Here is a 26,811-nt window from a genome sequence, read left to right on the forward strand (position 1 = left end):
TGCCTGCTCCTGTGTCAATATTGTTGTAAAGATCTCCAGCTCTATGAGATAGCAATATACACTGACTGTGGCTTTTGTGTGATGTTCCAGTGTTTTTCCTGACATAATTTAAGACATATTAAAAACCAGCAGCATCTTCCCTCTTGAGAAGCTTAATGCCAATATTATTGTCTTCCAAGGGAAGATCATGTATGCTCATAATCGGGTGCTAATTTTCACCCATACGCTCATGTTTAGGCATTAGGCACTATAACTGTAAAATTGAGCCTGCTTGATTGATTCATGTCAAGCCTCATCTCAGCTCCTGCAGTGGAAGTCATCCAGCTGACCCTTTTTACACTAAAAGAAGAGATTTGTGTTCCTTTCTTTCACCTGGAACCATCAAATTGACTGAATAATCTGTAATACATTAGTGCTGACATTTGTTAGGCAAGAATTAAACAAGACACAGTAATCATTCCCCTGAATAAAAATTGTGTTTGATTTCCAGCAGAGTTCTATTAAAAGGACGGCACAGCCCATCTCCTCCAAAGTGGGAAATGTTGAATATTTTCTATGTTAATGAATTGAATTAACACTTTAATGACAGATGGATGATCCCTAGCTGCTCCTGGCAAAAGCTGCTGAGGGCTTTTGGAGGGGGGATGTGGCTCCTGTGCCTGCCTTGAGGACTACAATGAGCTCTGTGGAAACCCTTCATGCTGAATGTTTATGGGTGATCATAGTAAAGTTTGACCACTTACCTAAAAAGAGACAAAAGGGAGAATGGTAGATCTCCTACAGTTAGAGCTGGATAGCCCCAGGAAAACCAGTTCCTAAAGGCAGAATTCCCTATTTACAGTCAACCTCAATAAATACGATGCTGTAAAAGGATGGAGTCAGTGGTGTTGGTTTTCATCTCTTCTTGACAATCCAGTGTAAAGGGTGGAATAATTCCATCTGAAGTCGGAGACAATACAACACTGCACACCTGGTATAACCAGAGTCTGACCTGGTGTCTTTCAGGTCCCAGCATTACTTCTGCATTTGGCAATGTAAAACTGCATTGCTGAAGGGATGTCCACTGCTTGTCTGGCTGTGCTATACTCTCCAGTCAGGGCCAGGCTGTAGTGGTGTTATGGTTTTAACCTGAAGGTAACATGAAAAATATCATCTGAAGAAGCACCTGTTGGCTCTGTAGATGACCTGACCAGTCTACACCTCAGAGGTGCATTTAGAAACACATGTTTTTCTTGTCCTGGTGCTGAGGCTAGGTTTTTTCCAGCTGGGTTCTTGGCTGCAAGCTGAAAGTGAAGATGGGTTCCAGAGGAAGCACACTCTGGAAATAGGCTTTTTCCCTTGATTAGCCTGTGTGGCAGAGTATGGGAGCATCACCCCTGGGCTGACGTGACTCTGGGCTGACCACATCAAAAAAGGCAGCACTAGCTAGGCACAAAGGTGTATGAATTATAGAAAGCAGGAAAAACTATGACCAAAAAAAAAGATCTGGAGCAGCTTTCTCCTGCCGTAAGCAAAGGGAAGTTTTTCCAGCCAGTCAGGATCCTTCCAACTGCTACGTCATCACCACTGTTTTTTCTCTTTGCTTAGTGCTGAGTAGCACTAGCTAACCCAAAACAGCAAGCACCGATAGGGATTGCAATTCATTAAAGAGCATAAAGCTCACATGAAGCTTCACCCGAAGCCTTTTAAGGAGTAAGCAAAGAGGGACTAGTTTATGCAATCAGTCTTTGTGGTGGCACCTGCTGCCTATTGCATTAAGGCCACTGCCCTGTGGGGGAAGGACAGGGGGTGGATGGCTCTTATAAGTGATTTCTGTTGCCTTAGCATGGTTGGAGATGGTGCTTCTCTGGAGAGTTTTCCTGTGGGGGAATTTAAAATCTAAAGGTGCTTATAAAGAATCTCCTCTAAAGGGGGATGCAATGTAAAAAGGAATTAACTGAATTCTGGGTGAACGTGCCAAGCCTTGGATGGTGTGAGGTCTGTGGGAATGTGCCTGACCTAGCCAGGAGGGCTGCAGCTGCTGCTGAGTGGCTTTGGAGACTTGCTGCTAGAGAAGAGGAGGCGCTGTGGTGAGAACTGTATCCTCATGTCTTTGTACTTGTTCTGGGTTGTCCCTCTGGAGAGAGGGTGATTTCTGGCCCAGCCACAGTTTCTCCTTGGCTTTTGTTTTAGCAAGTGCTGCCCTGTCTAGTAGTGCTTCCCTGTAGCCTGCTCCAAACACTGCATCTGCTGTGGGGTGGGTTTCTTCTGGCAAAGTGCTTGAACCTAGCTGTTATTCTGGCTCTGCCCCAGGAGAGCTGTGGCATTGGTGTTGCCTCTTCCTGCTATTGTAGGTATTCTCTGGGGTTTGGACTGCTCCACTTGTAATTCTGCTTCTAGCTGCACATAGTAGCTTCTGTAGCAGTCCCTGTTGAATGTCAGCTTGCAGTGCAGGAGAACAATTTTTTAGCCTTCTTGTTAAATATTAGAAAACATTGGAGGCATGCAGTGCAACCAAGTGTTATCTAAAAAATATCCAGCTTCTCAATGTAGCCAATAATTTCTGAGCATGTGGCTTGTTTAGGCCTATCTGGGGTGCAAAAGTATTTGTTGAAATTATTCCCAAAACATAAAATTTGGAGCATTGCATGCTCTCAGACTTGTAATTTCTTCATTTAATTTTCAATTATGGAACAAACAAGTGCATTCTTATTCCTTGTGCCCTGCAACTATTAAATGGTTTTAATATTTCATAGCCCCAAACTGCTCATGTTAATCTGTGAATTTATTGTTATAAATAACTAATAGGTGTATAATGAATCATAGGAATGATTTATGGAAGATTCATAGATAGGAAAAAAGTGTGTTGGAAAATAATTTACAAGGGATGATACTGCAGCATTAGCCCTTTCATCCAAGGCAAACAAACATTGCTTGTACTGTACATGCCACTCCTCCTGGTTTTGCACCACATTCAGAACAGCATCTCAAGGCTTTCCGTGGGGGACTGCACCTTTCAAAAGCTTGGAAACAAGTTTCCTTATTCATGTCAGCTGATGCATGACACTGTGGTGTTTTGAATGTGCACATTGAACATGGGTATTTGCAGCTTCTTGAGAGGTCAGTTAGAAAAGGAGGCTGAAGGAAGAGAAAGCCTACAAAAAGTAGTGTGACAAATCAACACTTAAATATCTTCCCTGGATCCAAACTCCAGGCCTTCTGCTGGTGTCCCCACATTATTGAGTGACCCCTGTCTATGTGTTTGCATCTGATAAAGGAGAGGGAGTTAAAAGGCATTGAAAGTAGTGGAAATTCTTGTCATGAAACAATTTTATGGTTAAGTAGAAATAGAAAGATGAAATAGCTAGATGAATATGAAGAATTGTGAACTTGATATTGAAAAAAAAATCTAAAAAGTTAAAGGACATAATATTCTGATTTCAGCTAGGATGAAAAAAATTTCACCCCCTAAGGTATCAAAAATTTGATGGGCTAATTAAAGGTCCATATGATCCTAATCTCAAAAGTAGTCTTTTCTTTCTTTTGAAATATCCTGGACCAATCGCCACCAAAAAAAAATTCTACAAGACTAGAGAGACCATATAATTACAGCTGAGCTATCAGGGAAATAATTATTGCTGGGTATTGCAAACCTGCTGGCAAATCCAAACTGCAGCAAAACTGCCACACCACCTTCAAATCAGGTGTGCAGCAAGAATTTCAGGGCTGTGTGCAGAGCAGACTCCACACAACCTTAGGCTTCTGGAAAGAAATCCAAAAAAAGGAAGAAAGGACATGGCCTCAGGCTGTACTCGGGAAGCTTCAGGTTGGATATTGAGGAGGAGTTTCATGGAAAGGTTGATTAGATATTGGAATGGGCTGCCCAGGGAGGTGGTGGGATCACCCTCCCTGAGGTGTTTAAGGAAGGACTGGACATGGCATGCAGTGTCATGGTCTGGTGACAGAGTGGTGTCCAGTCATAGGTTGGACTTGATGAGCTCAGAGGTCTTTTCCAACCTAACTGACTCTACAATTCTGTGGCATTACAAAAAGGGTGAAGACACTGATGGTTGCTCAGACAATTTCTTTACAGGCATGTTGATGCTGGCTGTAGAAGCAATATTTAGCAAAGGAAAGCTTTTAAAGGTTTTTATAGAGTAATTGTGCCCAACTATATCAAAGCCAGTGGAGTGCTAGAAATGGTGATGTAAGCTATAAAAGAAAAAGTGTTGGCACAGAAATTAAGAACTTGGGTTTTACAGCAATGAGAATATTCTTCTGGGATGGGACCTACCCTTGGGTTGAGTAATGGAACTTCTAATATTATTGACTAAAAAAGAACTGAAAAAAAGTGCATGGACAGGCTTGAGTGCTGAAATTTTGAGAAGTACCAGGTGGATAATGGAAAGTGGTACTTAAGAACATGAAATGAATCATGCTGAACAGAACCTTCCTCACAGGTGATGAACCAAAGTGTTTAACAATGTCGAATAGATGTGTTACCTCTATGTGGTTTCAAAATGACTGCCTTAAGTTTTATTAAGATATATGACTGGTCATAGATTGCCTGAGCTTTGCAAATAGGTCAAAGGTATTATGTTTTTACATTAAATAATATCTCTTACTGAGTAAATAAAGCATTGACTGATCCAGAATGGCTTGGGCTTTGGTTTTAGCTTGAATGGCCAACATTCTGTCTTGGTCTTTTGTTCAATGTTAGCTAAATGGGAATTTCTAAGGTGTTAAATATCAAAAGAAAAAATGTTTGTTAAAGTAGTAGGGTAAATTCTGGATAACGTTTTGGATACAGCTAAACTGCATAAAGGAATTGGTCCTTATAATGGAGAAACATGGAAAACAGGGTGTTGTGTGATGTGTAAGTGATGGTAAATCTGCTGAGGAACCAGAGGTGTGTGAGGATCCTGACATGAAACAAACCAAAAATTTCTGTCAGTTCTGTGAAGAAGATCCTTCACGTGAAGAAGGAGGATGCTGTCATGTACTGCAGTCCTGTACTGTAACTTCTTTCAAAGCCAGGAGAAAGAAAACTGACCCTCCTAAAATATTTTCTCAAGGAGGTTGCTGTCTTTATGACATGGCTTTGAGGGAGCTGAACCTCAAAACACAGCACTAGAAAAGGATGAGGATATTTACAACAGGGTTGTAATGCTGCTTCAGATGTAAGGGATCTCCCATCCTAATCTCGTTTTAGTCTGGCTGCTAGGTAAACTATAGCACAATAAGGAAAATGCTAGCTTCCTCATGAAGGAGTTCACAGCCTGCACTGTGGAATGTGCCCAGGCTAAACTCACTGAACTGATCCCTGAAAGCCAGGGCAAACTGTCAATGAAACTTGGGAATTAACGCAGAGGGGGGGAAATAATATTAAAACCAGTAAGCATTATAAACAGCCTTGTTCATTTTGATCCCTTAGTATTCTTTTTTAATATATGATGACATATAGTTGCTTTCTTGATACAATACAACAATAGTTTTTAAAAAAGTCAGAAGAATCCTGTATTCTGGTAATGTCTGTGGGTTGTCATATAAGCAGTACTGTGCATGTTGGCCTTGAAAAGCTTGTAGTGCCTCCTAGGTTTCTTGTGACAAATGGGAGTTGATACAAGAACAAGACAAATAGTGCAGAAAAATAGCAAGTGATGAACTCACCTCAGTAACATTTTCTGTAAGCATTTATGTGAGTGTTTGTGTTTGCAAGAAAGTCTGTGTGGAGTGGCATATCCCTGGATGTATGCAAGGGTTCATGCCATGAACCTTTGCGAGACAATCTTGAGTTCCCTACTCCTGTTTATAAAAGGTTCAGTCAATCGATCAGGGAACAAAAGCAATAGTGTGTGTCTTAGGTGAAGAGTTAGCTGCCAAACAGCACACAGCAAACAGGGCAGCAGGTCTGCTTCACAAGGCAGTGTCAGTCTTTGGTTACATTGGGTTGGATTATCAGGGCATGGACTTGGGCAACGCAGAAGAGCAGATCAGAGGGTTGGGCAAGTGAGAGATTTCTGTTGGAGTTGGGTTAGTATTGTTCAAGTATAGAAAACTCCAGGTTAATTGTTTCTGAGTTTTTGGTTTTTTCCCTTCTGCTCAAGAGATAATATTTAATTATTTTCTACTTTAAAATTTTTTTTCCAAAAGGTGTGCTTTTCACACTCTGATAAAATTATGCCCTCTGATGTAGCAGTCAGCTGACTTTGAGATGAATCCTGAGCCACGTAATCATCATAGGCAGGTACTTTGCAGACTGCTTGCTTTCTTGATCCATCTGAAACCAATGACAGGGCTTTCATACTTTTAATTGGCTCACAATGAGTGGGTTCCTCTGATCCAAAGCAGTGCCCCATCATGTTGCTTGGGGGAGGAAAAGAAGAGAGTAGGAGGGCAGGAGGCTAAGTCCTACAAATGTTTCTGCTGATCTAGTAGAGCTAACTCGGCCTTTGGCACAGAAATGTACTTGGTTGCCAGCAAGAGCAGCCAGTACAGTCCACTGCAATGACTTTATTGCCGGTATTCAAACCAATTCTTTAAATAAGTAATACATGGCACAGGGGTTGTTTAGACAGTCTGCAGGCCTGACTTGAGTATTGGGCTCTGCTTCAGGATCAAGAACATGGGAGTTAAACAGGGAGTTATAGGTCACAGTTCTGTGACACTTAATTCTTTCATGGAATTAGCCCCAACTATGCAAAACTTGATATTCCAAACAATATGAATGTCAAATTAATTTACATTTGTACTTTCTTTTCGAAAAGTAAATATTGAATAGTGTAATATTTCAGTGGGGATGGATGCAGCTACTGGTGTATAGTTCATTATAGGTCTATAATGAACTATAAACCTAGTGCAGTAGATCAGTCAGCCAGAGGAGGATGCTGATAGCTGCAAGGCCCACATCTTGCTGGGCATCCTCATAGACAGATAGCCATTATGGGCCTATTTATGCTTCTGAAATCTCAGTGTTCAAACATAAAACCCCTGTATGCAACAATAAGAAGCTGGCTCCTTGGAGACCTATCTTAGAGCTGATGGAAAGGTCAGCTCTGGGTGCATGTTTCATAGTACTCACCAAGCAACATATTTGCCCAGTAAGGCTGCTGGCACAATTTTGATTAGATTAAAGCTCAAGAACTGCCATGGAACAAAGTCAGCTCTGTAACTGCATTTGCACACATACCATTGCCTCACTGTATTCCCTCCACCAGCTGCAGCTCAGGATGTGCCAGATACTTCTAGTGGAGAAGTCTGAGTAAGGGCAGAAGCATGATATTTGGGAGAGGCTGTGATGCGAGAGTATGAGCAGGATATGGGGAAAATGGTGGCGGTGGGAGGCAGCATGATGGACTTCACTGCACTCTTGCTGTCTATGGTTGTAGGATGGTGATGCTTTTACAAGCATCCTTACAGTAGCGCTGAGAATTTTGGCATGCTAAATACCTGAGATTTTTGTTCCCCTTTGCTATCCTGAAAGCTGTTTGCTTGATGCATGTATTTACAGTGGATGTAATATCCTAGAGAAATCTCAGTGTGCTGTAGGAAGAGTAAATGTTTAAATACAATTCTATGAGCAATATGTGAGATATACTTAGTCCCATCCAAGTTTGTTAGTGGTGTGGGTTTAGTGGCATCATTAATACTTATTAAATAAACAAAACTGGATTCTGATACTCATTTTCTCCTAGAAATATTAGAGGCTGTTAGTAACTTAGCTCATGGTAGCCTTTGGAGATTGCAGTATGACATCGCTTTTCTTCATGTTTTTGTCAAACGAGACAGAATCCCTCCATCCTCAGTTAAGCAGCAAAATTATTTATTGTCACAGGTTACAAGTACTACTTGTGCTAAACCTTTATCTTGTTGTTGGCCTGAAAATCTACTCCAATTAATGCCCATTTGCATGTGCCATGAAGCTGCTGAGGGTGACAGGCCTCAATTTCTGTAGGTGCCATCTTATAGCTCGTGCCTGTCACTAAAAAGTTAACAGGTCATTCAATGCTAGTCAACAAAAGACCCATGAAGCCTCATTTCTCACCAATTACTACTTAGCATGTGTACATGAATTGATTTAAAAAAAATTCTCAGGGACTCATCTATGCTATAATCTGGCCACATGTGTCCCTGGAGCCTGGTCTGAGAGCATCCCTCCCTAGCAAGTCCTGCCCACTGCAGAAGCAGTGCCCCTGCTTGTGACTCTGCTCTGCCATCAGACCAGGTGTGCCCCAGCACTATTTAAACTCCCTGCTTCCAAAGGAGCACTTTGGTTTTCTGGTTGGAAAACCTTGGGTTTGCAAAGCAGGTTCCTGGTCAAACTCCAGCTGGGTGGCATGCCTGGTGGCTGCTGTGTTCCTCCTGTTGCTGTCCTCACCCTTTCAAAAAATATGGCCCTCTCCCCCTTTATTGTTCTGCTTATTTCGGACACTGATGCTTTGTTAGATTTCACATTTCTTGCCACCTTACTGAATGATCAGTTATGGTAGTTTGTTGAGCATCTTGGGTGTTGTCTTTGCAGTAGGAGAATAGGCATTTATTATTTGTTGCTAGTGGTTTACTTAAATGTTAAGTTCCAATCTTGAGGCTTTAAACTTTGTCTAAACTATTCTTTCAATCTCTAGTTTGTACAGATAATTTGTGGACAGGGAGGTTTTATAAAAGCAAATTTTCTTTATCAGTAGAAACAAACAAAAAAAAAACCTCACAAAGAACCCTCACTCAAAAAAAAAAATCATGAAATCATGTGCTTTTGGACCAGTAGCAAAACTTTTTTAAAGATCTCTGGAAAATCAGGACAACTGCAGGGTGCAAATAATGCTTTGTTCTTACACAGGGAGAATCTGTGCTTTTCTCTTGGGTCGTTTTTTCCATTTCTAAATTGCCATGAGAGTAAAGTTGCCTGCAGCAACTGGTGGGCTAAGTATTCCCCATCCATCTCCTGAGTGTCACCTGCTAAGGTGAGGAGCCAGAAAAAGCCTGGACACATTATGTATGGGTGGCCTTTTGTTTATGACAGACAAAGGCAAAATCCTCTGGATTACTGGAAGATATCATATAACACACAAGATGGAGTTACTATTATTCTTTTCTAAGGCATATTGTGTTTCCCTTGGGCAGAGAAAAGAAAGTGCAGCCAATCCTGGAAGGGTAGCTCCTATTAAAGATTTATGCAAGCCTGAATTATTTGGCTTTAAACTTTTTTCTCTTTTTAATAAGAGGGGTGCTTTCTTTAGGCACAGCATACTGAAGGAGATGGTATCACTGGTAATCCTTGGCTTAGGCACAGAGCTCCTAAATGGTTTGAATTAGGTAAATGAAGAGACTTTGATTTGTTTTTGCCTTCCCCTTTCTTTTTTTTGTTTCTGCATTTAAGGTTTCACTGCAAAATTTCCCACTGAAGCAGAAATTTGTTGCATTTTTGCCCCTTGCCTCTAAGTCTTTTTTTAGGTGTATGCATTCAGTGAAACAGCTTTGAAGCTGTTGAACTGTGTAAATGTTATATTAACATTTTCATTTGCAATTATAGACATTTACTTGCTCTTGTTGAAATAGCCCTTTCAAGGGGAAGGGAAGAAAGCAGGAAGTGAAAGTACATAAAGAAATGGAAAAGTAGCCATGCGCTTGATTTCGTTTTTGAAACAAATCATTTCAACTTTTAATTTACACTTCTCAAAGCTAGTAGTTATGGATAGACAAACAAAGACTACTGAAAGAAATAATTTCATTTTTTTCCTTTGTTATATTAGGTCACTCAATTTTCACCTGTTTGATTTGCATATGGATATTTGTCCAGTAAGTCCTGCTTTTTGAATTTAAGCAACACAGAGGAAAGCTCTGGGTGGCTCGTGTTCATCAGCCTGCAATTCGCAAATTACAAAATGGCAAGCAATTGCCCGAAATCAAGATGACAAATAATGTGAATTAGCTATTAGTCCAGAGGGTTTCAAGCTCCTGTGACTTGATTAAATTAAGTCTAGTGTGCTTAACTCAAAGTGGCAACTGATCCTTCAGGAAAAATCCCTACATAATCTAATACAAATTATGATCTTTTTATGGGTGATTTAAAGCATCCAGTACACTTAATAGAAGATTTTTTTTTTTTTTGTGGCATTCTACTGGGTCATGTTATAATTTCTAGATAATGTAGTAATTTCTGTGGATAACTTCCACAGAACTCAAATTAATCTCTCCTCATTTATTCTCACACTTTATTCCATGTTTTTCATAACAGTGATATTTGTTCTCTGAATACACCTTGCCATGCAATGGTCGTATCTGTAGCAGGATTTCTGACAGAAAGTGCAGCTAATATTTCAGCATTAAGTTTGTGTGATGGGGCTCCTTCTCTCTTCTTTCGGTGGTTATTATTTCAACAGATTTTTTTTTTTTTCTGCTGCCAAGCCAATGCCAGGAGCATATTTGTGTTGTTACTGTTGCTCAGCAACTGTGATCTCTTCACTAGGTCTAACAGTTGCTTTCTCTCCAGGAGAGCAGAGATGCAAGAAGGACAGATGCATTGATCCTCAACGCATTATCAGATCTTGTCACACACTCCCTTTGAAAAGCTGATAGCATCTAATAATCTTACTCAAGGCTCATTTTACACATCATTGGGCTTTTACAGTTAAACTTAGAAAAATGTATTTTCTTGCTCTGTCAAGGCAGGGAGGTCAATAATTAGGCCACTTTTCATCAAAAAAAAGTAAACTCTATCCTTTTAAAGAAGCTTGGTCCATATAGAATGGTATTTTATCCCATTTAGAAGTTGCAGATACATTAATTACTCTATCAGTCCTTACCAGTGATCTTAACTTTGATTCAATAGACCTTTGTGTGGAGGAGCTTCTGCTTAACAGTATCAATCAGAAAATATATTTTAATCCAGGATAACTAGGAACAGAAATTGCCATATCCTCATAGGAATGTATTACAGGTGAAAAGATGTGCCTCAAACTGTAATAGCAAAGTCCAAAAGAGAAAAATGGTCTTAAATAGATAAAATTAAAATACTATCGTGCAGTCTAGTAGGTCAAGATTAAAAAACAAATGACTGAATATTGCTGATAATAAATTACTTCAAACCCAATGACACAGAGACCTGCAGAACAGTCTAAGCCTGGTGAATAACTGGTGAAGAGTCAAAAGAGCTTTTAAGATTGTGGGGGTCACAATGAAAGGTGATTAAAGCCAAGCTGATGATCTGTCAGCACATAGGACTTGCTCTGGAGGTGCTTTGTGATGCTCTGACCACGAAGCCTCGTGTCTTTGGGCAAACACAAGGGTGCACATCAAGTCAAAGTGCCAGAAAAAGATATTTTGGATCAAATCTGCAAAATGGGTGCTACCAGTTGACACGGCCAGGCAGAACTTACCCTGAGTTTAAAGGGAGTCTGCATAAACTTTTTGAGCTGTGAACAGTGGCTTCAGGCTGGCCTTGCAAGCAGGGGCAGGAAGGTGGTGAGCATAGCCTGGCCCTTCTGGGAAGGGTTCAGGCACTACCCACAGGGTGCCAGGTGTTTATGATTAGCTGTAAAATATCTGGTATGATTATAATAAGGAAACTCATGATCACCTTGAATGTGTTATGTTAGTAGTCAGCATTGCTCCTTCAGAGGAGGAAGACAATGAACTACAACTCCCATAGGGTTTTTTGGAAATGTCAGCAATGGTGGCTGGTACAGGCTGGAAGGTGTATCTCCTGGTGATCCAGGCTGGAGATCGTCCTTGCTGAAGACCTTTGCTGTGTAGCTGATTTTAATTTTTCAGTTTAGAAGATACAGATTGGGAAGGCTGTTCAATGCCTGGACGTGTTCCTGAGTGTCTTAATTTACTTTATATGTATTTAGTTATTTAGAGACGGTGAAATTTTGCAAAAAATCTGCTGCTCTTTGTTGTGTATTGGCCAATTATTGCACATAGATAAAAAGCAAACACATTTGATAGTCAAACATGGAACAGTGTGTGAAGTAGAACCTGTTTTTTAAAGCACATTTGCAAATTATCAATGCTATTTCATGGACCTCTGTCAATCTGACACTGTAGACACTGAGAGAGAAGGTCATTTCACATGAGGCTTCTGTACTAGTGTACAGCACAGCTGGAGAAGCAGCAGCAGTTCTTTATGGTCTCGGTACGTGTGTACACACACAGGACCCAAAAATGCTCTATAGTGCTACAAAAATATTCTTCTACTATTAATAACGGCTGCATATGTGGTACAATTATAGCAGGTATTACTGGCTTTTTCCTCAATGTACAAATTAATGCCATTCATTTAAAAAGCAAAAGTTCCCTGCAGATTTTTCTGAGGAATCAGGGGTGATGACCTTGTACTCATTAAAGGAACTTGAATATGCTGAGTGTGTTTCTTATTAGTTACATGATTAAAAGCCAAGCTCACTAGCTTGTAGTCCAAGTGCTGGTTAACTGCCCAAAAGATTGATCTGGAACTCCAAGGAGAGCTTTTCCCTAGAACTATTTCTATTTGTATCATCATCACTCCAAAGGTGCTGTTACTTACACAGGTATCTTTCCAAAGCCAAACCCAGAACTCAAGTGTCTAGAATCAGCTGCTATCGGGAGAATGGATAAAGCTTTGTTGTTTTCTTTAATACAGTATCTGTCTAAATATTGTATTAACATTTAATTATGGGAAGATGTGGAGCTACTTGGATAGCAAAGCCCTTCTGTTTGAAGCACTGTTCTCAAATATGTCTAAAATCTCATGTTATGTTTTGGAGGTTTTTTCAATTCTTATTGTCTTTAACCACACTGTGGCCTATGCAACATGGCTAATATTTGTGGCATCTAGTTAATTCTTTACATCCTGGGGATCTTCAAAGCTGTTGCTGAAGTCAGAGGAGAAAACTTAAAACATTCAGGGCCCTTTGTTTTTTTCAGCATCTCAATCAGCAAACTATTTCACTTCTCTCATTTATGTCACTTCCCTGTGATGAGACAGGAGCAGTTCCAGACCACCAGGTAATGGGGAAGTCACATGTGTTCATGTGTAACACATAAATCTAAAGTGACATATATTGGTCTTAGTTTTCATCTATGAGACAAAACTGTGAGGCCTTCTGGGCTTCACTAGCTGTTTTGGGGGTTTCTGTAGAGTTTGTTGGTAGCAGGATAAGGCAGCCCCTTCCTCCATTAGTATAAAGAAAGGATGGGCTGTCAGCTGGAAGGATAGCATGGGTTAGTAAAATAAAGTGGACTCCATCCATGGGTAGTCTTGCCTAAGCTTTTTTTAATTGTCACTAAGGAAAAGGGGGGAGTATGGAAGGAAAACAGTGGCACAGGTTTAGAGACACTTGCAGGGATAACCCTCACTGGGAGTTTATGGATGCAAAATGGCATAAATATGAATTTCCCTGCCTGGAAAAGCAAGCTGGCTCCCAGTGCTCACCAAAGCTGAGAAGCTGGATGGAAATTAACTTCAAAGGGAGTTTGTGCAAAAGACTGACTCTTAAGTCTTTGTACAAAAGACCCTAAGAACCAATTCACAGTGATTGCAAGTGTGCTTTCCTCAGCACTCATCTGGGCCGACGTGGTAAATATTTCCAATTGGCATGGAAATTAATAGATGATGAAACATCCCTTAGGTGTTGCACCAAATATATATAACAGTACTCACTGAGTCTGTGCTTAAAACTCTTGAATTCCCAGAGTTCAGATTACAGCCCTGAAAAGAAATAACAGTTAAGTGGAAATGCCAGCCTTTTGCTGCCTTTCTTATTTTTTATCTTTAGCCCTTACTACTCAGCCAGTTTTGGATCTGTTGGGTCACTTTAACTGGTGCAGAGGCTTGCACTGGCCCAGATCTGTTCTTTACCATTGGATTAGCACAGCTGAAAGGGCACCAGTGGCCTCTCCTCCTCTGTTATGGATGTATCATAGCGATTTTTTTTTTTTTTTTCATCACGCTGGCCTATAATATCTTTCTACTATGTGAGATGGCTGCTGCCTTGCAGACTTTATGAAGGGGAAAACACTTTTATGTTAACATTATTGTGGAAACTCTTAGATAAGAGTACTTGCTTTGACATCAAGGGCAGGACTGCTCAATCCCTCCCTCAAGTTGATTTGTAATGGCTTCACACGTGGCCAAAAGACTTAATATTGAAGAGAAACAAATTTTTGAATACACACAGTTATTTTAATATCAGTGGCATTCCTTACGAAACACTGAAAGCTATCTGGGTTCCAATTCAGGGAATAAAGCAATAATGTGTGATTATTGTCAGTATTCTGTTTCTTGATTGGTTATAAATGGCTCAAGTCTCCCATATCAATATAAAAATATTTAGGAAAGGTTAAAACCAACAAAAAGCAAACAAGGAAAAACTAGAATGTTGGCTTGTGTAAAATATAACTTTTTTTTGAGACATCTGCAAGGCTATGCCTGGAATCCCTGCTGTCTTCCTTGCTCCACACAAGGAATATTTTGTTTATTTCAGTTCAAGCAATGATAAAGTAGTCCATGATTGAGCTCTGGTGTTTGTTTATCTGTGTTATAATTTGAGGCATGATGTCATTAGGCTTAAAGGCTATGCTTAATCTGTGTTTATTCTTCCTATGACTTGATGTATTACTCAACACAGTGCATTATTAGCTGATCTTAATGGATCTTTTTATTACTGTTTGAGCTTTTTCATGTTTCAGGTGACTTGCCTGTGTTTCATGCAGGGCTTCTACTGTACAATAGAAGCTGCTTTTAATTCATTGAAAGTATACGTGGAAAACCTCATGCAGTATTCTATAAAACAGACATGTAAATTTTATCACAGAAATTCTAATTGGAGATAAACCTTTGACAATCCCATGGTGTTGGGATTTTGGTTTTGTTTTGTTTTATTGGGGGGTTTTCAAAGTTAAGAGAACAGGTGATAAAAATGGGTGAAAACATACCTAAAAAAATTATGGTGCATTGCAGTAAGGTCCTCAAAGCATTCAAACCAGATCTCTATGCTCAGAAACTTCCATCAAAAAGCAGATTTTTTTTTTTTTTTAAATCAAATGTAAAGGGGGAAACAGAGAAAAACTACTGTTTAAGATACACTGGGTTTTTTTAATCCTTCTATCTATCCCTAATGCCTAATAGGGAAAGGCACCAGACTACTGAAGCATCTGTGCTCTTTCACATCACTGTGAAGAGGACAATTTATGTGAAAAGCAGTTATAACTATTTACATAGCTTTCCTATATCCATTTCTATCTCTAGCTGTATTTCCTAAATACCTTGCAAATCATGTAGAGGGTGATTCTATATGTGCTTTTTGATTCATAATTACATGTTTCCCTATTTCAATGTAATTATCAATGATCTTTGTAGCTTTCCTCCCCATCTTCTGGCTCACACAGTGCAATAATATTTTTGTACACTAATTCCTTTCAAGGAAACAAAATATTTTGACAGCTGAGCCAGCCTGTTTGTTATGTGTAATAGACAAAAAGTTTCCCCAACTGTTTAAATCTCACACACAATATTTTGGGTGGGAGATGGAGAGTAAAACTACTGAACATTAGGCTTTTATGGTATGTAGTAAAACTAGAAATGGACAGCAAGATTTTTTTTTCACCAACCAGTGTGTGGGTCACATCTTCTGGGCCAAAACCCACAGGAGCCAAGATACCATTTCCTTCCTTCCCACTCCTGTGCATCCCCATATACCTCATTTCTTTGAAACCTGTGAAACCCTAGAGGGGATGAGATACACTCTCAGAGCAGCAAGGGTTTGTGCTTATAGGGAAAAGTTTTGTGATAGTATTTGGCTCTGATAATTCATTCAGTTAAAGTCCTTTTTTTCTTGTAATGCAGGGGACGATGTTGACAGAATTTCACTTCAAATTAGTCAAAATCTGAAAAAAAAGGTAAAAAATAAATGTTGTTAATAATCTTTAAAAAAAGGTGAGGCTGATCAGTAACCTTAAATGAGCCAAATAATGGCATTACTGATATTTTTCAGATACTTGTTTTCTTGGTATGGTTATGTGAATCCCACAGAGCTTGTCCGTTTAATTACAAACAGGGGACCAAAGCTGTACTGAGATAAAACAGACTCCTGTTATAAAGGAACCATAAAGTAATGGGTAGCTTTGTCTGCTACAGTCCTTTCCTTTTTAATAGCATATTGACGAAATTCCTTTTTTTTTTTTTTTTCAAGACATTTACCAGTGCAACACAAACCTAAATTTTCAAGTAAAAAATCTTGACATAGGAAGCAACAAGTAAGATTGGCTGGTTCATTGTTGTGTCCCTAAAATTTCGGGATTATGTTAGTTAGCTGCAGATAATCATCAACATACAGATGTCTTAGATATCCCTGGGAGTGATGAAGGCACAAAATTCTTGTGTGAGCAAATGCATATTGACCACCTACAGCTATATGCATCTACATTTACAATGTGAATGAATTCTTGTAAATTTTATTGTTATAAATGTTAGTGCTAGCTAACTAGTTTTTTATCAGTTGTATATAATAAGAGCAAGTTATTCATAAACAGAGTATTTTTCCCAATCTTTGTGTGGTCTTTTTAAGGTTGGTTTTGATCCTTTGAAGCAGTCGCTGTTTTTTCTTGCATGCAATTATGTAATAAAAAAATTAACTTCTCTTTACAAAAAACACCTATTTACTCATCCAACTTTTACACTTTCAACTGCTTGTCTGAGGTCATTGGTTGTGCTGTGATTCCCTGTTTAGTGACAAACACATGAGGAGATCAGAAAACAATGAATTCACTGAAATGAGTCCACGCTTATTTATGTTCATAATGGTATTTGCACATCTGTACAAAAATATTGGTCTCGTAGCATCATTTTAATGCAAAATTCCTGCCCATGTAAATATCTGTGTCTAACCTAGGTGCTTGTTGCATGGCTTTGGAAAGAAAGGTTTTGGAAATAATACCAGGAATTCCAGTATGGGAGGCAAGGTACGCACAGAAAATGTTGCTTATCTGCCACCTTACATCACTGAGATCTCTCGTTTGTGTATTTCGGTGATCATAGCCACAGGAAAAATCGCCCCTTCCTGCATTGAATTTCCAAGAAAAAAACCTCATTATCTGGCTTTTTATGCACCCCTCAGTCCAGTTTCAAAGGGCCTCCTTAGCCTTCTCAGAAGGTCAGAGTATGTAGTCCAGAAAAGGTGGTCTTGGTTACATTTGATGCAAAGTATGGATGCTTTATACACCTATGACTGAGAAGTTTCTCCCTGAATTTAACATCTCTACACGGTAATTTTACCAGTACCTACGATCTTGCTTCATTTTTAGAACTGCATGGGGCTGCCTGACTTTACTGCAGGATGAGTGAAGCACTTGTGATGTTGAGACTACTGCTGGGGTTTGGAGGTGACAACGGGCTGTGTGGTAGCCACTGCTGCGTTAGCACCAGCCTGGAGCATGGAGAGGGGGAAGGGACCTGTTGGAAAAATTACAGTTGAACATAAGTAGGTATCAGGAGGTTTCACTTGGGCATATACCAAAGCCATTGATTATGAGGAGATTTGCTGTTCAAGGCTCTTTATTTACAGTATAACTGAAGTCAACTATTGCAGTCCTAAAGCAAGGACTGTGATTTTTAGAGGGTTTTTTTAGTCTTCCATGGAGTCTCAAGCATAAACTTTGAAATGACATTGGATAAGAAAGGCAATATCCTTTCCTTTCCACATATTTGTTGTGTTACATCCTGCTCTCTATTGCACATGGAATAAATCTGGAGTTAGCTCTGGGATGTTCAAAGCACTGATCCCCCATATACACCAGTGTAACCAACAGCAGAAACGGGGCTAGGCAACTTATTAAACTCTTCAGATGTTGAGACTGTCCTACCCACTGCCTTTTTTCGAAGTTACCTTTTTATTGTCTGGTTTCAGCAGAGCCTCACATGTCATTTTAAGTGCAATCTTTACTCATTTTTTTTTCTCTTAAAGTCTGTTTTCTTTTTGTAGACTGTACAAGTAGATTTTGCAACACCAAACACCAGAAAAATGCACCAGTTCTTCAGACTGATGTTAGGGAGGGAGATAATGTTACTCTGCAAACACGGAACTTCTCCTTTGGATGCTGCTAAAATATATAAATTCATATCAATGATTCTTTCAGTTTGCACTCCTTGCTTTTTGAGGAGGAGGGCTAATAAGGCAGAAAGATATATGTGGATTAAACAACCAGGTAAAGGGGCTGTTCTAAAATAGTTTCACTGGAAGGTAATGTACCAATGAATTGAAAGCTGTGAGGAGTAACAGGCCTCATAGCTGTTTACATCATCTAACCTCACTAGGGAAGCCAGATCATGACAAAATGCTCAGAAAAGCTTTGCAAAAAAAACAAACAAACCAAAAAACAGCTAAATGAAATCAGGCATGTGTATTTAGGGTCTTTCAGTCCTCAAACAAGGTGCTAATCATATCTTGACACTTGCATTTGTATCAGTTTGGGACATTTTTGTAAATCTGCATGTGGTTTTAAGCAATTTCAATAGTATCAATATAATTTCTTGATTAGGTCGACTGCCATGACAGCCCGTTTTTCCTTTTTGTTTTTAATGCACAAAATATTCACAGCTAACTGGTTTTGGTAGAGAGAAGAGGTCTGCACCTTATCTCCCTGACATACCAGAACTGACTAGCATGGAAAGATGTCTGTAAAACACACAGCAGCTTCTGCAGATGAATGGTTTTGCACACAAAAAATACTACCAGGCATAGCTTCTCCTGCCTTAAATACTTCCAATATTTCTCTACCACAGCATTAGCAATTGGTGGTTTAGGAGTAGGGCTTTCATGCCCAGGCTCTCAAGACAAAGTGCTTGAGTTTTTTGCTGAGGCTTTTGCTATTATTTCATGTGCTTATTACTGAAACCCTTGGATGGAAAACATCTTTATCATCCATTCATGTACAAATGCATATTGTGTAGTTGATCACACAGATGAGAAGAGTGAGACAACTCCTTCCTGCTGACATTAGTATTTGAAATACTTTTATTAAAATACACTACCCTGAGATTAACTGAGCAGTTAATTACCAGGTAACTGCTAATTTTATTTCATTCCTGTTTAAAATTAGCAATGATTGCTGTGCCAAATGCTGTAGACTTGAGCCTTAGCAGCAAATAAAATTTTCTGATATGAAGTCAAGTGAGTGTATAAGCGCTCTTCCCACAACAGCAGAGTTGTAGTTATGTTTCTGACCACTTACCTGCAGCATTTTGCTAATGATGGCAGTGCATTATGCTGCATTAAACTGCTATCTGTGTCTATAGCTTATTATTTAGGTGGCATCTCTGATTTGTTCCACTCTAGAATATAATTTGAATCTGTACTGAAGGGGAGGAATGACTTGTCAATTTTGAGGAAAACAGAGTTGTTCAACTTTCAAAAGTGGCATGATTTTTCCAAACAGGCGGTTTGTAAAGAATGAGTTTGATTTTTGGACTTTCTAAAAGACTAAGTTATGTCAGGACTTAGAAGAAGGAAATATTGCCAAAGAGGCTGCAAAGATGTAGGAAGCAGTACTTGGAAAGGAGAAAGGACAATTAATTGTTCTCCTTTGCAAAAGATTGAATGAGAAAAAAAGGCAAGAGGTGCGAGTTTATTAGATAAGAAAGTGTAGTACAGCCTGTAGAAAAAAAAATTGAGTGACCATTTGAGTTTGCCTTTACTTCCTTAATCTTTCTCCTTAAATACTAGCTTTTTATCTCCAATCTGTACCTCTATACGGCATTAGTCTTTGTTAACTGGTTTCAGTATGGGAGAAAAAAACCCTCTTTTTATCTTTTCAAAAGGTTACTCAAGTCAGCTCACTGTTGACAATTAGTTTTTGCTCTAGTTAGTTAGACTCTCTTAACCTCAGCCTGATGCAAGTGGAGAATTTAATCTATTTTAAAAAGTCATTTGTCACTGTAGGGTGACTTTGACAGGTACAGCAGAGTTACTGGCCAAACCCTGGGATCTCCTGGTCAACAGCAAAGTACCAGTTGCTTTTAGGGTGCCAGGCGTGCAAGTCACAGGCTGGCTATTGGACAGGGAAGTCTGGAGTAACCTTTAAACTCTAGGAGTTTCCTTGCAGGAGAGAGAAATCAAAGGCTTTTTTGAGTAACAGTTTGGGATATCTTGCACTGCTGCCACCTTTACGGTCCATAAATGAAGACTTCGTGCTGTTGATCTGTTTTCTCTCAAAATAAGTAAGTTTTCTTCTCCCCATCGAGCACACAGCAAAGCAGAGAGCAAGTTGTACTGTTGGTGGAAATGGCAATGCTTAGTCATTCTGCATTCACTGTAGTTTTTGATGACAGTCCACAAAAAACAAAGAACTAGGTCAAAAGGAATGATGAAAGCTTTCTGCTGTGGTGTGCTGCTAATCATCCTCATGGCAATCATCTTATTGATGTTAGAGACAGTTTAAACATTGTCTATTCAAAGCTGAAGCGAAGCTAATTAACCATCCACTCTCCTGTGGTTATGCATGGCCAGTAGATTCCTGCACAACTTGAAACTTCAAAAGAAGAAACAGGTCCTTTTCACCTGTGACTTAAGGAAGAAAAAAACAGTTTAAGTAAAAAGAAACCCAAAAATATACTTTAATTTTTTTTTTTTAAAAACCCCTATAATAGCTGCTGAGAGGAGTCCTTCTATTCTAGGGAACACCAAAATATGTTCCAGTACATATAAGGGTATCATCATGTGCTAAAATATATGCTTTCAATTTGATTATTAAAAATTAAAAGCTCTTCACTTACACAAGCATGGATACTGTTCCCTGCCAAGGTTTGAGAATTAAGTAGTCCTGTTCAATCAATTATTTATCAACATTTTTAGATCACAAGTAGTCATACATACTAGAGTTGCAATATGCTGCTTCAGACTTGACTAATAAATGAAATATTAAGCACACCTGATTTCTATTTCAGCTTCATCTCTGTAAACTGGTATTGAGTTTCTGGCAATTTGCATTTAAAAAAAAAAGAGCTAATTTTAATAATAAATTAGGAAGTCCAACTGATTTGCAGAGGACTTGTTTCCCAAAATGAGTAAATAAGACCTGTCTGAAAAACACTGGGAGAGGGGGAAGAAAGTGTTTAACATTTTTAAAAAGTCAGATATAGAAAAGAGATTAGAACTGTTTAGTGGACAATGATAGTAAGTCAAGAAACAATTGGGCAATATTGAAGAGGAAAACAGAGAAACATTTGCTGGTAAGCTCCAGCAGCTTAATTCTGGTAATGCAGTCTGGCCGTAAACTCAGTTTTAACACTCCAAGTAAGTCAGGCTTGCAGCTGCTTTACATCATCTGGGTGCTGCAAAGATTTGCAACAAGGCAGTTGCAGCATAGCCATGAGTTGAGGTTCTTAGCTGGTTATTCAGATAATGTTCTTTCCACACAATGAAAGGGCAGTCTTAACACAAATGTGCAAATGACAGCTTGAGGAATGAGCACAGTTGTCTCACCTTTTCATAAACCATGCATGTTTCTGCTTGCATTAAAGAACCGAGTGTGAATGCTCTTGGGCACTGCAATTTTATTGGGATTTTACTTCTGTCTGTCCTTCCAGGGAAGCTTGTTCTGTCTCAGTCTCCTTTATAAAGACTGGCATGTAAACGCATGCTAAACTGTATGGGGTAGTTATGTTACAGGCAAATATCCAAAAAGGATCACAACAGGACGATCACATTGATGTGGTTGTGAAGGGTTTTTTTCTTGTTTGGTTTGGTTTGGGGTTTTTTGTTTTGTTTTGGGGTTGGTTTTTTTGTTTGTTTGGGGTTTTTTTGGTTTTTTTTTTTTTGGTTGGTTGGTTTTTTGTTGGTTTGTTTTTAGTTTGTTTTTGGTTTTTTGGGGGGTTGTTGTTGTTGTTTTGGTTTTGTGGGAGGTTTTTTAACACTCATTTTAGCAGAGTGACATTTTCCTGTCCTTTCCAGTTTCCTTTGTTTCCAACCCACATACCAGTCTGCACCCTCCAGCCCATTTTGAGTCAAGCTGACAAAAGCTGATGGTCTGAGAGATGACGCTTGCACAAGCTTTATCAAAGAAATGAAATGCAAAAAAGCAATGTATTTCCACACCTGTCCAAGCCACAACAAGCATGTTGCTTGCCCACTTGACAGCTGCAGCTTTTGAAAGGGAAGAGGCATTAGGGGACAGAGATAAGTGGGAATCACTAAAGAGGTAGAGCACAAATTTGAGGGAAACCAGGCTGTGCCAGTACTGTGTGTTATGTAACAGTTTGATTTACCTAATATTTCAGTCTATGTTTTTCTGTAGTATTTTAGTCTAAATTTACTTCCCTCAGCTAATGAGATTAACTCCAGACATGTAGATATCACCCTGCCTACCTCTTGGTTATTTCTGCAATTCCAAGTTTTAGGTTGTGTTGCTCATTGCCAAGCACGAAGATGCAGGCTCAGCTCTTCCGTGTGAAAAGCCTACAGCAGAGTTTGCCAAAAGTATTGGTGAGAAAGTGGCACCTTGTTCTTTGCAAAGGGCAAGACTGTGTTGACTGTTGTTATTTCAGTTTATGAGCACAGGGCTTGGCAAGTCATAATTAGAGCAGTATAGCTGTAAGCAATCTTCAGATTCACTGCTGCTTGTGTGACAACACTGTGGAGACTGGCACTGCCACACCTGGCTTGTCCAAAGCAACAGACAGTGTTTTGGTGTTGCTGCATGCAACATCCTGACCTGCTTGTGGCATCTTGGTGGAAAAAGATGTGTGTGGCATCTAGGAGGAAAAAGTACTCCTGCTATGGTCTGTTAGTAAAACCTCTATGATGATATTTTAAATCAAATTAAAGATTGTACTTAAGCATTCTCATTACATATTTATCTTGAGATGCACTTTCATTCCTTTAAATATTTGGTCTTTCTGAACTCTTAAATGTCCTTACCTGTGTTAGCTTTAAATGTGGTGTTTTTCCTTTAGCTTGTGTTTGAGCTGGGAGCACAGAGCAGATCGTCTCCTCAGTGGCAGAAGCTGAACAGAGACTACAAAGGTGTCTGCTGTGGACCCTTTTGAAATGGGAGAATTTTTTCTTTTCAGTGCAGACATACCTGTGCAGATGTTGCTGGCAGAACAAGCCCCATGCTCTCCTGTAAACACCTGGGGCAGTAGAACATATGCCAGGGCAAAAGGGCAGGAGTGATAAAGACAATATGCCATTTGACTGTCCTCACCTGGTAATTGGTCTCTAGAGAAGGATACACAGTTTGCTTTACCCTGAAGTGGTGCTGAGCCTGTGTCAGGAGTGGGCAGAGGTTACTGGCACGGTGACAAACCCCTGCACCTCCCACAAACATGTGAAACCTGGATGTGCTCTGTACTCCACCTCTGCAATACCGATGCACTGCTGCACTTGGGTTATCCCATGTGAACTTTTAAAACTGCTGGTAAAGAAAACTACAGCCGTGGTGTACGAACTCCAGTGCGCTGGGACCGCGAAGGAAAGCTGCGGAAGCATGAAGAATCATTAATTTTTCCCATGGTGTTTGACGCGGCATGTGATCTTTTGGCCAGGAAAATACTTGAGGCAGCGCAGTTAGTAACACTTCTCCCAGAGGCTGTCATAACTGTGCTCTAGACACTGAGTCACAGATGTTTACTCAATCATCATCGCACACCCTGGTTTCTAAGAATTACACAGAGATGGGTTCAGCAAGACTCATTTCGTGAATGGCCCCTTCTGATAGCAGGCACCCCGTGTATAAATTCTCCCCATACATTTTCCTGCAGTTCAAATTACAGTGCTTGATTAATTGATTTGACTGAAGAGAATGCACCAAGTAAAGTTCAAATGGAAAGAGTAAGCAGCTGGACACATGTTCGCTTTCTTTCACAGTCTTGTTAGTTAATTTTGGCTGATGATTTCATGCAAACTGTGGTACTGAAGAGTATTCACAGCGCTGTCTCACCAAATATAGATAAAGTTCCCGAGCTGTTGAAAGTGTGAAATACATTGTGTAGAGGGCCAGATTCTAGTCCTGTTGATATCTGTGGGAGAATTGCTGCGCTTTCCGGGGATCAGTATTTGGCCCTTGATGTCCTCTTTGAAAGTTGTTGACTTGAGGTTGTTGTATTTTTTTTTTTTTTTTACTAGAAATGGGTATTCGGAAGATATCTAGTGCATCAAAAACATTTTGTTGTTGCACATATAAAATTCCTGTCAACAGGCTGATTTTAAAAAGCTTGTTGAATGAGTTTTCTAAGTCATTCAGACAGAACACTTGCTTTAAAAGTGTGGCTTATGCTCTTTAAAGGAAGTTGATATGATCAAATTTCAAAGGAGTAGGAGATTTGCTGCCTTTTTGTACTATAAGCAAGCTTCCTTCTAGAAGTCCCAAACCTAAGGCTGGCAAAGCCTGTGATATATCCTCGATAGCTCTTTGGTTTGAGCTTTTATTGTGTGCCATCAATAGGCAGAAGCAGATCTTTCTGATTCAGAATCCTGACTAGTCCTGAAGTCCTATAGCGGTATTTTATATCCTTTCCCCCAGCAAAATTGTGCATTCAGTGCAATTCACTAGTAAATGAAAATAATCTTCTGTATCAGGAAAGATTTAAACATTGTATAATTATTATTCTTTCCATACATGTGAGAATGGCACCTGTGTAGCACCAGCCCATAGCCCTGTTTCCTGGGCTAAGGCGACCGCTGCCCAAGGAGAACAGTGGTATTAGAAGTGTCCCTGTGAGATCACACAGTGGCTCCCGGGGACGCCCAGTCTGTCACACTGCTGCTGCTCTGCCTGCAGAGCTGAGACAGACACATGTGGAAAACCTCTGGTCTCTTCCTCATGTGGATTGCACAAAACCTGTGTGAAACAGGATCAGTATTAATTACTAATCTCAAGTATTGTTACAAGGTCTGAATAAAGAAGAGTATAAAGAGCAAAGAAAAAAGCAATAGAGTCTGGAAAAGCAGCTATGGGTCCTCTAATCATACTCTGAAACTACCAACCTACCCCTCAGATGCATGAAATGCTTTTCCCTCTAGTCTCACCAGGTTCTCCTTCACTGTCAGAGACTGTATCCCTTCCTAGGCACTTTTTGGGGAAAGAAGGACAGTTCAGTTTTGCCCTGAAAGCAGAACCCAGAAGTTAAGGTTCTTTAGAAATGAGATGTGGTGAAAGATATTTAGTAGACCACACCTGCTCTAAATTAATGGCTAAGAGTTTACCTTGGTGAAATTTTAGCAAGTATGACGTTTCCATAGGACCCTGTCTCTCTCTCTCTCTCTCTCTCTCTCTCTCTCTCTCTCTCGCCAGGTCTTTGATGATAAGACGAATGTAACTTGGGTTTGTAGATCAGCAAATCAGTTTAATGAAAATGTTTTTATTTTTCTAATCTAGTGTGAGATACCAAGTACCACTATTAGGGAATTGCAGCTCAGCTGAGTGATAGCTGCTTGGAAGGGATCTTCTTGAAGCTGTTTCTCCCTCTTCTCCACATTTTCATGTTTTATGAGAGAAGTGGTCAACAGTGATGGGAAGCATTAGATTTCACTTTCACATACTAAACTTGGTTGTAAAGGAGGAAAAACTGCCACTTCTGAAAGGGTAAATGTTTAATAAATACTTCTCAATGTGAATTTTGTAGGCATAAAAATAGCTGATGAACCAATTTTGTAAAAGCCCACCTTCTGTACTGTTACCACTGCAGCTACACCTGAACCACACTGTGGACTTCAGCCAGCCCCTCTCTGGGTAATAGGGAGTCTTACAATTGTACAGACTTGGTACAGAGATATCACCTTTAGGGCACTGCTGCTCCTTTCCTGTAGGGTGACCGTGTCTCCAGAAGGTAGTTCATTGCACTCAGTTAGGACACATATTTAGATTAAGCAAGTTTTCCTCTCTTCTTCATAAATTAAAGAAGAGGCGTGAAAAGTTAGATAAGAGAGTCAAACTCGATAGGATTTGTGCCGATATGGTTTCTGATGTGTTCGTGACTGGGCTGATGCACCTGCAGACGTAGCTGCTGTGAAGCTACAGGATTTACAGCAGCCCAAGGCAGAACCTGGTCTAGTCTGCAATAGGAAAGGGCAATACTTTAAGATAAATTAAGGTAAAGCAATAGGGAATTTGTATCCAATGTAATATGTTACATCAGATTTCACTCCTAAGCTGGGTTTCAAAAATCATTGAGCGCTTTCAGTGGTGCTGGAGAAGTGTGTGGGGTGCAGGCAGTGGGTCAGCTGTTCCTCCCCCAGACTGCAACGCCATGGGAGGACTGGCAGCAACAAAAAAGGTGTTGTCAACCTGGACAGATTGATACAAGGGATTTGACCTCTTTAAGTGCTAGAAAAGGGAAACCAAAGCTCAAACATAGCATGCTTGTTAGTCTTTGTGTCAGATCAAATAATATGTTCCTCTATAGACTGAAGTATATTAATGGAGTTGTGTGGTTAAGAAGAAAAAAAAAAAAGAAGGATGACTGAAATATGTATATGTAGCTTGACAGTGTATTTTCTTTTAGTAAAATCTGGAATAAAAGCAACATTTATGCACACTAAGCATATGTTTATGATTAGTTCTTATTTAACATCACCCAGCTGGCCATGGATGGCTTTATGGTGGGGAGAACATTTGAGACTGTCACATGTTTATATTATTCAAGAACATGGCAGTCATGATAGTGGGGCAAAAGTGCTACATTTCCCATTTTAGGTAATTCTTTCAAATTGCATCACGGGACAGTCAAGCAGGCTGTTGTCACCAATTGAGTGTTTTAAATTTTCTGTAATGACATGATGTATCTCCATGCATTAAAGCTTATTCTGAGGATTAGACAGAGATGTGTATCTCACATTATGTCTGTAAACATCTTTTGTCACA

At 39.7% G+C, this 26,811-nt stretch overlaps 1 long non-coding RNA gene across 3 annotated transcripts; it reads left to right on the plus strand.

Moving 5' to 3' along the window:
• Positions 1–1,745: 1,745 nt before the first annotated feature.
• LOC138109633 (uncharacterized) lies at positions 1,746–26,811 on the plus strand. Of its 3 annotated transcripts, none has more exons than XR_011150644.1 (4): positions 1,746–2,069; positions 15,803–15,855; positions 17,260–17,435; positions 22,904–26,811. It is a non-coding gene; the product is annotated as an uncharacterized lncRNA (long non-coding RNA). The 3 variants fall into 3 exon arrangements; XR_011150645.1 differs by lacking the exon at positions 22,904–26,811 and adding an exon at positions 16,848–16,917 and having other exon boundaries at positions 17,260–19,175; XR_011150643.1 differs by lacking the exon at positions 22,904–26,811 and having other exon boundaries at positions 17,260–19,175.

The sequence above is a fragment of the Aphelocoma coerulescens genome, chromosome 4 (assembly GCF_041296385.1).
Source record: "Aphelocoma coerulescens isolate FSJ_1873_10779 chromosome 4, UR_Acoe_1.0, whole genome shotgun sequence".
NCBI lineage: Eukaryota > Metazoa > Chordata > Aves > Passeriformes > Corvidae > Aphelocoma > Aphelocoma coerulescens.